The 10,616-nt window shown below is 50.7% G+C and overlaps 1 protein-coding gene across 1 annotated transcript in view; it reads right to left on the reverse strand.

Annotated features, from left to right (window-relative positions):
- The window catches only part of BANF2 (BANF family member 2), a 36,358-nt gene extending 27,263 nt beyond the window's left edge, over nt 1–9,095 (reverse strand). The window contains exon 1 of the mRNA XM_070485531.1: nt 8,969–9,095. The gene's annotated coding sequence lies outside the window, so the exon portion shown is untranslated. The remainder of the gene's footprint in view (nt 1–8,968) is intronic.
- Between the last annotated feature and the right edge of the window lie 1,521 nt (nt 9,096–10,616).

Raw genomic sequence — 10,616 nt, forward strand, 5'->3', positions numbered from 1 at the left:
GCGGGCACCCTGATCTCAGACTTCCGGCCTCCAGAACGGCGGGAAGTAAATTCCTGCCACCCAGTTGACGGCACGTTGTTATGGCAGCCTGAACTAAAATACACAATGATTTCAGAGAGATACGAAGCAACTTGGAGTGCGGTGGGGACAATATCTGACAATGCACGGATGGTCTCTCCGACAAAACACACTTGATCTGAGGCCCTGATGTGACACGGGGCAGACTGGGAGATGACCAGAGGAAGGGGGACGCTGGCAGAGGGAATAGCAAGCGCCAACACCCCGAGGAGGGAACAGCCTGGCTTGCATGAGGCCCAGGTGGCTGGTGTGGATGCTGAGGGAGCGGGAAAGCTGGGGGAGGGGGACGAGGTCAGGAGATGACAGCACAAAAGTTGGCAGGCTGCGGCCACACTATCCAGTTCAGGGGCCACTAGCCACACAGGCCATTTTACACTAAAGTTAAACTTACAATAAAATAAAGTAAAAACTGAAAATCCAGTCCCTCAGTCCCATTAGCCACATTTCAAGCACTCAACCGCTACCGTACGGGGCAGTGTCAATGAGAACACTTCTGTCTACGCAGAAAGTTCTATTGGCCAGCCCTGGCTAGAGGACAAATCAGAAGTCAACCAGGGTCCAAGGTCAGACCGTGTGCTCCTGGGCTTGGTAGTCATTAAATCACTTGAGGTTCCGGTTTTCCCCAGGATTAAGAGGGGCTCTTCCAGCCCAACAGTGGGTCCAAATTATCCACAGGGAGCAAGAAAGATGCCAAGTCCATGAACAGTTGAGCCGAGGTCTTACCCAGAGAACGTTCAAGGCCTCATCCATGGCAACCGCCAGCAAAGAGGCCTGTTTAACTGACTTCGTTGCAACCTCATTTACGCTGCCAATTTGGGGCTCCCTGATGTGAAAAACGAACAGAGCACGGCTACTATTTCAGGGCAACACGCAGAAGGGAAATTGCTACAATTAGCTGAAGCTGATTTCGATTAGCATCTTTTCTTCCTTGGCGCAGAACATCTGCTGGTGTGGAAACAGTCGCTCTGTCTTGTCCCATCAGAGAGAGGCACGGGGGCCCGATGGGAGCCAGGACAGGGGCCAGGAGGGCTGAAACAGCCCCTGAGGACTGGGCAAGTCCCCAGCAGCTTGTCTTTAGGAAGGACACAGAGGACAAGGCTGCCTCGCTCCAGCCGAGAGGCAGCAGGTGGAGATGCACGCTCTCCTCGGAGTTAGCCAGACCTTCGTTGTCATTTAGTGTTTGTGACATCTCCACAAGTTCCGTGCCCTCTGGGGGAGTTACCCAACTGTCCTCATCTGAGAAATGGGGGCGATGACATTCATCTGATGGGTTAGGGTGGATTACCTGAAACAATCTCTGTGAACACACTGGGCATACAGTGGGTGCTCAGTAAATGCGGGTCGAATCATAATCTTGATAGGAAAGTCTTAGGAAGGAAAGAGAGGTGGGCTAAGGGATGCCTGATTAGCATCAGGTTGGTTCCCATCGTGGAGCTGTCATTCCTTCCTTCCTTCTTTTATCAAATATTCATCCTGTGAGTTGGCTCTGGCCTTGGGCCACCCCTTAGCCAGCCTGGCCTCCTGTTTGCTCCCCGGGGCCCAGCAGGTCGGCAGAGCCCATCTCAACGGCCCTTCCAGCTCTCCCCTCTAACAAAGTTCACAGCCGCCCTGCAAGGCCTGACCCACTTGATTCAAACACAGGAGATTAACAAGGTAGTGAGACCCAGACCCCGCTCACTGGGATTCGGAATGGCCTTTAAAGATCTTCTGGTCTGGCTCCCGACCCCTCACAGCGGTCCCAGCCCTGCTGACAGAAGGCACCCGCTCGCCTGGGCGCTTCCAAAGCGCAGGCTTGCCACCTCGCAAAGCAGCCCGCTCTATTATCAGAGCACTCTGATGTTGGGGACGCTTGTCTGCACACAGAGTGTCTATAAATTCTAGGTTAATGTCCCTCTTAAAACGTGGCACTGGGCACAGAACACGGTTCTCAGTTTCTGTATCTATAAAACAAGCATGAGAATACCAACCTCATCTTCCTGCTGGGAGGAATTAAGAGCAATAACACACACACAGTGGGTCTGACACATAGTAGGTGCTTCATAAGTGTTTGTTTCCCCACCCTTCTCTCCAAAGGAGGGCTGGCGCTGGCGCAGGACCACAGGCCTCTGTGGCTCTGGCCGCTACACTGTTCTTTTCTTTCAGGGGGGCCTGAGACGGAGCAGGCTCAGTGGACCACTACGTCTTGGACGTAGGAAAAACATTTCTCCGAACACCTGCCTCGCTTTCTGCCTTACACACTCAAGTAAAGCCGGGAGTCTGCTCAAAATCTCGGTGCGTGAGGTGTGCTGCGGCCGCGCACACCTGTTTGCTCTCGCAGACGGTGAGCGGTCCACCTGGCTGCAGGAAGCAGGCGGACGGACCGGCTGTGGGAGCGTGTGACAGTGAGGGAGGCTGCCTCTGCCTCCTGGTGCCCCCGCACTGGTCCCCACTGTTGGCTGTAGAAGGCACTGGGCCTCAGGTCACCCTCAGCCAGCTGCTGGTGGCCCAGCTGGGAAGAGCCCGCGTCCTCCCAGAGAGACGGCTTCCGGCCCTGCCCCATCCCCACCGCCTGCTTTGACTTTGCCTGCTCTTCCAGAGTCCTAACTCACGTACCCACCTCCCGTCATGGTCTCAAATCTCTCTCACTGTCCTCAAGGGAAGGAGGAGATGTGACACACTGGAGGGTCAGGGGAGTCAGATTTAAAAACAGCCAAGAGAGAAGGCAAAGCACACAGGGAGGCAGGGCCACAGGGCATCCCTCACAGCGCCCGAAGCACGCCTGCTCACACTGCTGTGTGGGCGGCCCAGGGCCCAGGGCTCCCGCCACCCTGGCTGGGACTTGCAGTGATGTGCTGGCGGGTTTGCCGTCTGCGAGCCTGGCCTCCCTGCCCTGGAGCCTCCATCAAGCACACTGTTGGCCTTTGCCCAGGGAGCTGGGGCAGGTAGCAACCGGGCCTGGAGGTGCGAGAACAACACTTCCTGGAGATAGGGGCCCCAAGGGAGAGGTCGGAAAAGGGGCGTTTGCAGCAGGTGAGTCGGCTTCCCCGGGAAGGGCTCCAGCACGTGCTGGCACTCTCCTGGCTACCAGACTGGGTAATGCTGCTGTGAGCACGAGACCCCAGGGCGCGACCAGCCTGCCATTGGCTGCATTTCTTTCCGTGGTTCTCAGGAAGTCTGAGTACTCACCCAGAGTGCCTGGTAGATCAGAGCTTGTCTCTGCTGCCGTGGCCCTGTTGGTGAGGCCAGCCCTGCGAGGTTAAGCTTATATCCTGGGCCCAGGAGCAAGCGGGTCCCAAGATCCTGAATGGGCTACATTGTGATGTCACACCACTGGGGTGGCCCCCTCCAGGTCTGCTGTCAGGGGACAGGAAGCCCCTCCTGAAGGGTGCCGATCCTGGCCGGCGCTGCTGGAGAAGCAGGGAGGGGTGTCTGCCCTGCCAGAGACTGTCCAACCGGGAGGCGGCTCAGGAAACCACCCCAATGCTACGCGTGCCCACCCCTGCTGGCCTGGGTCAGCGCACGCAGATCAAGTCCATCTTTTACAGTTTCCCCACGCAAACTGGCTGAAGGGGCTACCCTCGACTAGTCCCTTTGCACATTCTCTACAATTGGTTTGAGTCCAGGGCAGACCCCTGACTTTTCTCCTACTACCCACCAGCTGTGTGCAGAGGGCAAGCAAAAGAACTTAAATATTAGCTCAGGAAAACAAACAGGCCCGTAAAGCTCCCCGCCCTCCCTCGACCTCTTCAGTCAAACCCGACACGGTGTCTGTGAGGTCATCTCCTACGGTGCACACGCCTGCACCGCTTTCCATTGCAGGTAATTAGGTACAACCTGTATTTAATAAGCCCGAAGAGAAAAGAAAAACCCACAAAAGGGGCCAAAGTCTAAAAGGTCTGTAGTTTCCATTTCCTTTTTCCTTCAGTGCCTGAGGCCTGGAGTGGGAACCACTCTAGCCAGAGGGCAAATGCCCTTGCCGTGGAGACTGTTCTAAATTTTTGAGTCTAAAACAGAGCTGCTCAAACTTCAGGATACCTTCGAACCCACGGGAGGGCTTGTTAAAACGCTGATCGCTGGGCCTCACCCCCAGAGTGCCTGATTCAGTAGGTCTGGGGTAAGACCCAACAATTTGCATTTTTCACAAGTTCCCAGGGGCTGCTGCTGCTGCTGGTCCTGGGACTACACCTTGAGAAGCAATGCTCAAAAGTGTAAGGGGTACTGGGCTCCTGGGTTTGATCCTAAAATGGCGCTGCTGGCTAATGGCAGCGTTCAGGGGTTGCTGGAGAGTAAACAGGAGCTATAGCGTTGGAGCCAAAGCTAGCTGAGGCCTCTGGGTTCAACCAGCCTGCTTTACTGAGCATCTGCTTGTCACTGTGCTGCAGACGTTGTCCACACGTGGCCCATAGACTCTTGGCTTTACTACTTCAGTGCACAAAGGTAGCCTGACTTCCAGATGCCAGCACCTGTGTTTCTTTGCTTGGGGGCTTTTTCCAGCTGCTGGAGCGCACCCAGCCTACAGGCAGTGCAGCTGCAAGGCCCGGAATTGAAGTCTCCTCAGGAACATCCTCAACCAAGACTGTTAGTGGTTGGGGGATAAAGACCCCAGCTGCCTCCGCCCAGGTGTGGTAACTTGGAGGCGTGCTCTGGACCATCTCTCAGAGGCCGTCACAGGACTGAGCCTCAGTTGCCCACAGTGGTAACTGGCTTGAAAACACACCCTATCTTTCTGCCCTCCCTCTCCTGGCTCACGTCCTCACTCCCCTGGTCAGATTTTCCCGGGATCACCCCCTAAATAAACGACTTGCACTTGAATTCTCATTTCAGGGTCTGCTTCTGGGAGAACCCAAACTAAGACATCATGAATACGGAAAGGTTTTTGTCCTTGATAAGCTCACATTTAGAGGGGGAAAGACTGTACTGTGGCTTAGCACAGTCAGGAATTTCTGGTGAAGAGACTGGACTGGTGGTTACCAGAGGGCAAGGGGGAGGGAGGAGGGCAAAGGGGTGATGGGTACATGTGTGTGGTGATGGATTCTAATTAGTCTCTGGGTGGTGAACATGATGTAATCCACACAGAAATCGAAATATAATGATGTAAACCTGAAATTTATATAATGTTATAAACCAATGTTACCACAATAAAAAAAAGGGGGGGGCCGCCCCATGGCTGAGTGGTTAAGTTTGCGCACTCCGCTGTGGCAGCCCAGGGTTTTGCTGGTTCGGATCCTGGGCGCAGACATGGCACTGCTCATCAGGCCACTTTGGGGCGCCGTCCCATATGCCACAAGTGGAAGGACCTCCAACTAAGATATATAACTATGTACCGGGGTTGGGGGGGGATTTGGGGAGAGAAAGCAGAAAAAAAGATTGGCCACAGTTGTTAGCTCAGGTGCCAATCTTTTAAAAAAAAAAGAAAAAAGAAAGGAATTGCTGGTGAGTGTCAGGTCTCAGGACAGATGGAGGCCGTTCCGCTGGTTGCCCTTTGGAGTGTCGTCAAGGGCAACTTGAGGAAGTGCAGGAGCTCAGCTGAAGGGGAGAAGGGGAAGGGGAGAAGGGGCCTGGCAACCTGGCCCGAAGGCCTTTCCTTCCATACAGGTAGGCCTGAATATGGTGCCTGCAGGAGACTGATTTGTTATGCAAATTCCTCCTGAAATAGGAATTCGGAGGTGGACCCGGCACCATATAAAATATGGCTCTTGGCAGGTTTGGGGGCAATTGGATGCTTGGAGAGGGATTAATAAGGTTCTCTCCTGGCCTGATAGGATTAATATGCTTTCCTAGGCGCCCACCCCCATGCCATGGCCATGCACAGCCTCAGCCCACACAGAGTTAACCCCTCTCCTCAGGTGCCTCTGCAAGGGGCCTTAGTCCCCCCAACTCCTCCCACATACTCCTCCTCATCCTCCTTGGTCCTCCCAGAGCCCCCCCACACAAACACACAATCCAAATGTGCACAGCCCAAAAACACTCAAGTCACGTTCCAGCCTGGCTTCAATCAGACGTTTCATCTACAGAAATTCTGGGGCTGCCACTGAATGGACCCAAGTGCTGCTTGGCTGCGCACCTGCACAGGTCCTTCTCAGGGAACAGGGCCCCCCAGAGTTCTTCTTTCTCCTTATTTTAACTTGGCTAGAGGGAGAACGAAGCCTCCAGGGCTGGAGCATTTTGTCAATAACAGTATTAACCTTTTCAGCTTTACCCAGGACTCAAAAAATAATTAGTTACAAAGCAGCCATTAGCTAGGCCTCTAGAGAAAAGGACCACCTTCACCGAAGGGGCGGGAGCGGGAGCCCTCTGCGCAGAGCGTGACAGGGTCCTGCACTGTGCCTTTGAAGACCAGTGGGCTAAACGTCCACCTCGTGTTTCACACTGCCAAGGCCACAAAAATGCCCTGAGTCAATCCTTTTATTTTTGTGATTAATTTAAAGGGAATAACCTAAAATATGGGGAGAAATATATACACTCTCACGTTAATCTCAGTGTTATTTAGAAATGTGGGAAACTGGAAATAATTTAAATGTCTAATAGAGGAATGATTAAATAAATTGTAGAGAATTCCCTTGTTGGAATATTAGGAGCCCTTAATATAATGGTCATGAAGGCTATGGAGTAACAAAAGAATGGTCACATTCGGTGTAAATTTGAAAAGCAGAGAATACAAAGAATTACAACTATGAAAACACTTGCCTGTGAAAAACTGCTCAACATCACTAGTGGTCAGAGGAATGCAAATGAAAACCGCCACACACTCAGGAGCAAGGATAAAACCAAAAAGAGCAGCCACACTAAGTGCTGGTGAGGACGTGGAATAACTGAAACCCTGTGTGCTGTAACATGTCACAACCACTGGGGAAAATCGCTTGGTAGTTTTCTATAAGTCAAACATCCAGACCTGTTCTATGACCCAGCACTTCCACCCCTGGGTATTTACCCAAGAGAGATGAAAACATCTCCACAATCGGACAAGAATGTTCACAGCTGCTTCACTCGTGACACTCCCAAGCCGGAAACAGCCCAGATGTCTGTTAACAGGAGAATGAAGAAACAAACTCTTGTCTATTATTATAACGGACTATTACCCAGCAAGGAAAAGAAACAAGCTACTGGTACATACATGACAACACAATAAACCTCAAAACACACTGAGTGACAGAGGCTGGACACAAAAGAGTACACACTTGGTTCTATTTATACAACGTTCTGGAACAGACAAAGTGAGACTATGGCTGCAGAGATAAGCCCAGGGACTGCCTGGAGGAGGGGCCAGGGCAGTGGGTGAAGGGACACAGAGAACTTTGTCGTGTAAAGGAGATGTTCCAGAGCTCTATCACAGTGGTGGTTGCTCAGCACACACATCTGTCAAAACTCATCTACCTGCACACTTAAAATGCGTGAATTTTAAGGCATAGTGATAGAATAATAAATATTCTTTTTTTTTTTAAATCACAAGCTGCTGGAAGCAAGCGCTTATGGTGGTTTATGACACACTACGTTTTTAGTGCACATTTGTGTGATGAAGTCCTATGGACTTTTTTCCTGCGTATCCACCAATCTAAATCTTCAAGCCAGGCTCAAATCTCACATCCCCTACTAAGTTATCTGTAATGTCCTTGCCAGAAACAAATACTTTCTTACATCAGCCACCATCTTTTCATATATCGTTTCTCTTTATATCATGTGCTCACCAAGATTCAGAATAATATCTTTATTCTTTGTATTGCCAACATCTCCTAGAACAGAAAAGAAACATAGAAATTTGGAGAAAATAGACCTGAGCTGGCACAGGGTCACTGCATACAGTGGCCCAGGCTGTGCACTGCACAAACTCCAAGGAATGATACAAGGAATGATACAAATTACCCTCCCCTGCATGGAGAGCACCCTCTGGAGTTGTGTAAACAGAGTCTTGGTCAGAGTCCCTGTCCCACTACTTCCTAGTTTTGTGACCTTGAAGAAGTGACCTCCTGAGCTTGTTTCGTTCTCTATTTAATAGGGTTGTTGGATGACAGAATTGAGATAGTGCGTGTTCAAAGCCCTCTGCAAACTGTAACACACTTTGCAGCATTAGATGTGATGTTGCTCATAATAAGTCTGGTCCCTGCCTTTCTTTACACTTTGTTCATTACCACTACTTCCTCACCAGCTTTCACTCAGTTCCCTGAAACTGTCAAACATGTTCCCACCTCAGGACCTTTGCACATGCTATTCCTTCTGCCTAGATTTTTGAGTTCCCATCTTCCTTCAGGTGATTCACATTTCAGCTGTAATGTCACTTGAGGCTTTACCTAAGCATCCTAAAATAGCCTGCTCCTCATTATCATTTTCTATCTCATCATCCTGTTTTATTAGTACCTGAAATTATTTTGTTTATTTGTTTAATGCTGATTGTCCACCTCCCATCCCAAACCTGCTTATGTAGAGGGTCTATGTCTGTTCTCTTCACTGCTGGATCTCGATCACGGTAGGTGCTCAAAAGTCGTTGACTGGATGACGAACAAATACTTATGGATCGCTAGGTGACATGGTGTATTTATTCAGTTCAGTCTGCCGACTGTTCCCCAAAAACAAGAGACTGCGAGGCAAACGCAGCTGGCTCCCACCTCTGCTGAGAGTGGGAACCCACCCCCGTGGCTGAAGGAATCTGCCCAAGATGTGCCCGGTGGCCACAGTGCTGAATGCTTGCCACTGACGCTGTGCCAGGTAAGGCTCCAAGTCTGCCACAGCGTCGTGAGGGCACGGGGAACAGGGAGGGCATTGTGCTGCCTGCAGAGACTGACGGTCTGAGAACAGCTCGAGGAAAGTCCCTCCCTCGGCTGGACACACCTCTCCCAGCCAGGCGCCTCTTCCTTTCTCCTTTCCCTCCTTTTCCTGACTGTGAACAAGGAAACAGGCCCGATCCGTTAGTCCTTACCTTTGTTCTTCGTAGCCCTCAATGCGAGGTTTCTTTAATGTTCTGGTGCCGGCGTAAGCCCTGCCAACGCCACAGCGGAATTTTCTAATCCATGCCAAAGATGGAGCTCATTAATTTCTGTGCGTGCCTGAAAGAAAGAAAACACTTCTGTAGGCCCTGGTGTGTTTAGTGCTCTGCAGAAGGAGGGTGAGGGCTCCCTCCAAGAAGCTTAATCTAGGTTTGTAGGTGGGTCATACAGGAAAAGCACTCCCTTGATTCTTTTTTTTTCTTTGAGGAAGATCAGCCCTGAGCTAACATCTGCTGCCAATCCTCTTTTTGCTGAGGAAGACTGGCCCTGAGCTCACATCCATGCCCATCTTTCTCTACTTTATACGTGGGACACCTGCCACAGCATGGCTTGCCAAGCGGTGCCATATCTGCACCCGGGATCCGAACTGGCGAACCCTGGGCTGCTGAAGCGGAACGTGCAAATTTAACCGCTGCGCCACCGGGCCAGCCCCCACATGGATCTTTACTATAAATTTTAATGCTTTCCTGATACAGATGCTTTAGAGGCCAGAGGCCCCAGTCTTCAGGGTCCACCCTCTCTCTCCCCTGCCATTAGAGGCAGTTTGGTGAAAATGTTTTAGAGTCATTGCATAGTAAGTCAGGAAAACTTTAGTGTGAATTAGTCTGCGTGCATCTCCCTCTCTCTCTCACACACACACACTCCCACACATACAGATGGCACCTAAACTCTGTGAGGGTCTGTGGACTCACAACAAAATGACACTGGAAGAAATAAAAGTTCCCAAAATTATACCAACTAACTAAATCCTGCCCAGGCCTGGATTTTTCTGACCCAGTGGTCATCAGTAGTCTGAAGAAGTGTCGATGGGGCTACAAGCTAAGTTCTCCTCCCTCTAAATCTAATTTTTCTGCAACACACATTCAGATGGGAGGCTGGACAGTTGTGCCCAGCCAAGACAGTCTGCTTGATCTACTAGCTGGTCGTGCGGCTGCCAGGCCAAAGGCAGAGAGCTGAACTCAGTCGCCCTGCAGGCCCTTTCTGGATTTTGTTATACTTTCTTTATTGCTTTTGGTTTAAAGACCTTCTTCAAACCTCCCACCGATTTTTTTTTTTTTTTAAAGCTGATTAACAGAGTTTGAGAAGAGTCACACAATGATTAAGTGGTTGGGGAGAAGACATTGAAGAAAGGTTTAAGGAGCTGCAGTTTTTCAGTCGGAGGGAAGAACCTAGAGGAGGGGATAGAATAACGATTTTAAGTGCCAGGCACTTCCTAATCAACTGACACGCACTCCGTGAGTGCTTAACAGACACCCAGCGTTGAGTGGGGTGCCTTAGCTCTGCCCTAAAGCCAAGAAGAATAAGACTTTAAGAAGTAAGTACACAGTGAGGTAGCAGTAATTTAAGATAGACATAAGAAAGGACTTCCCAGAGCTAAAAGCAGCTCCTTGCAGAACTGGAAATCACAGGGAATTCAGAAGGAAAAAAGTACGACTCAGGCCTTTTAAAGCTTTCATCATTGTTGAAGAATCATAATTCCTGTACACAGAACCTACCAGTGAACTCTGAGGCCCAGTTGTGCTGGGGTGGCCTCTAAATGGAGCCAATGGTGGGGAAAAATGTATCGAGAGGTTTTGTGGA

This window comes from Equus asinus, chromosome 15 (assembly GCF_041296235.1).
Source record: "Equus asinus isolate D_3611 breed Donkey chromosome 15, EquAss-T2T_v2, whole genome shotgun sequence".
Taxonomy (NCBI): domain Eukaryota; kingdom Metazoa; phylum Chordata; class Mammalia; order Perissodactyla; family Equidae; genus Equus; species Equus asinus.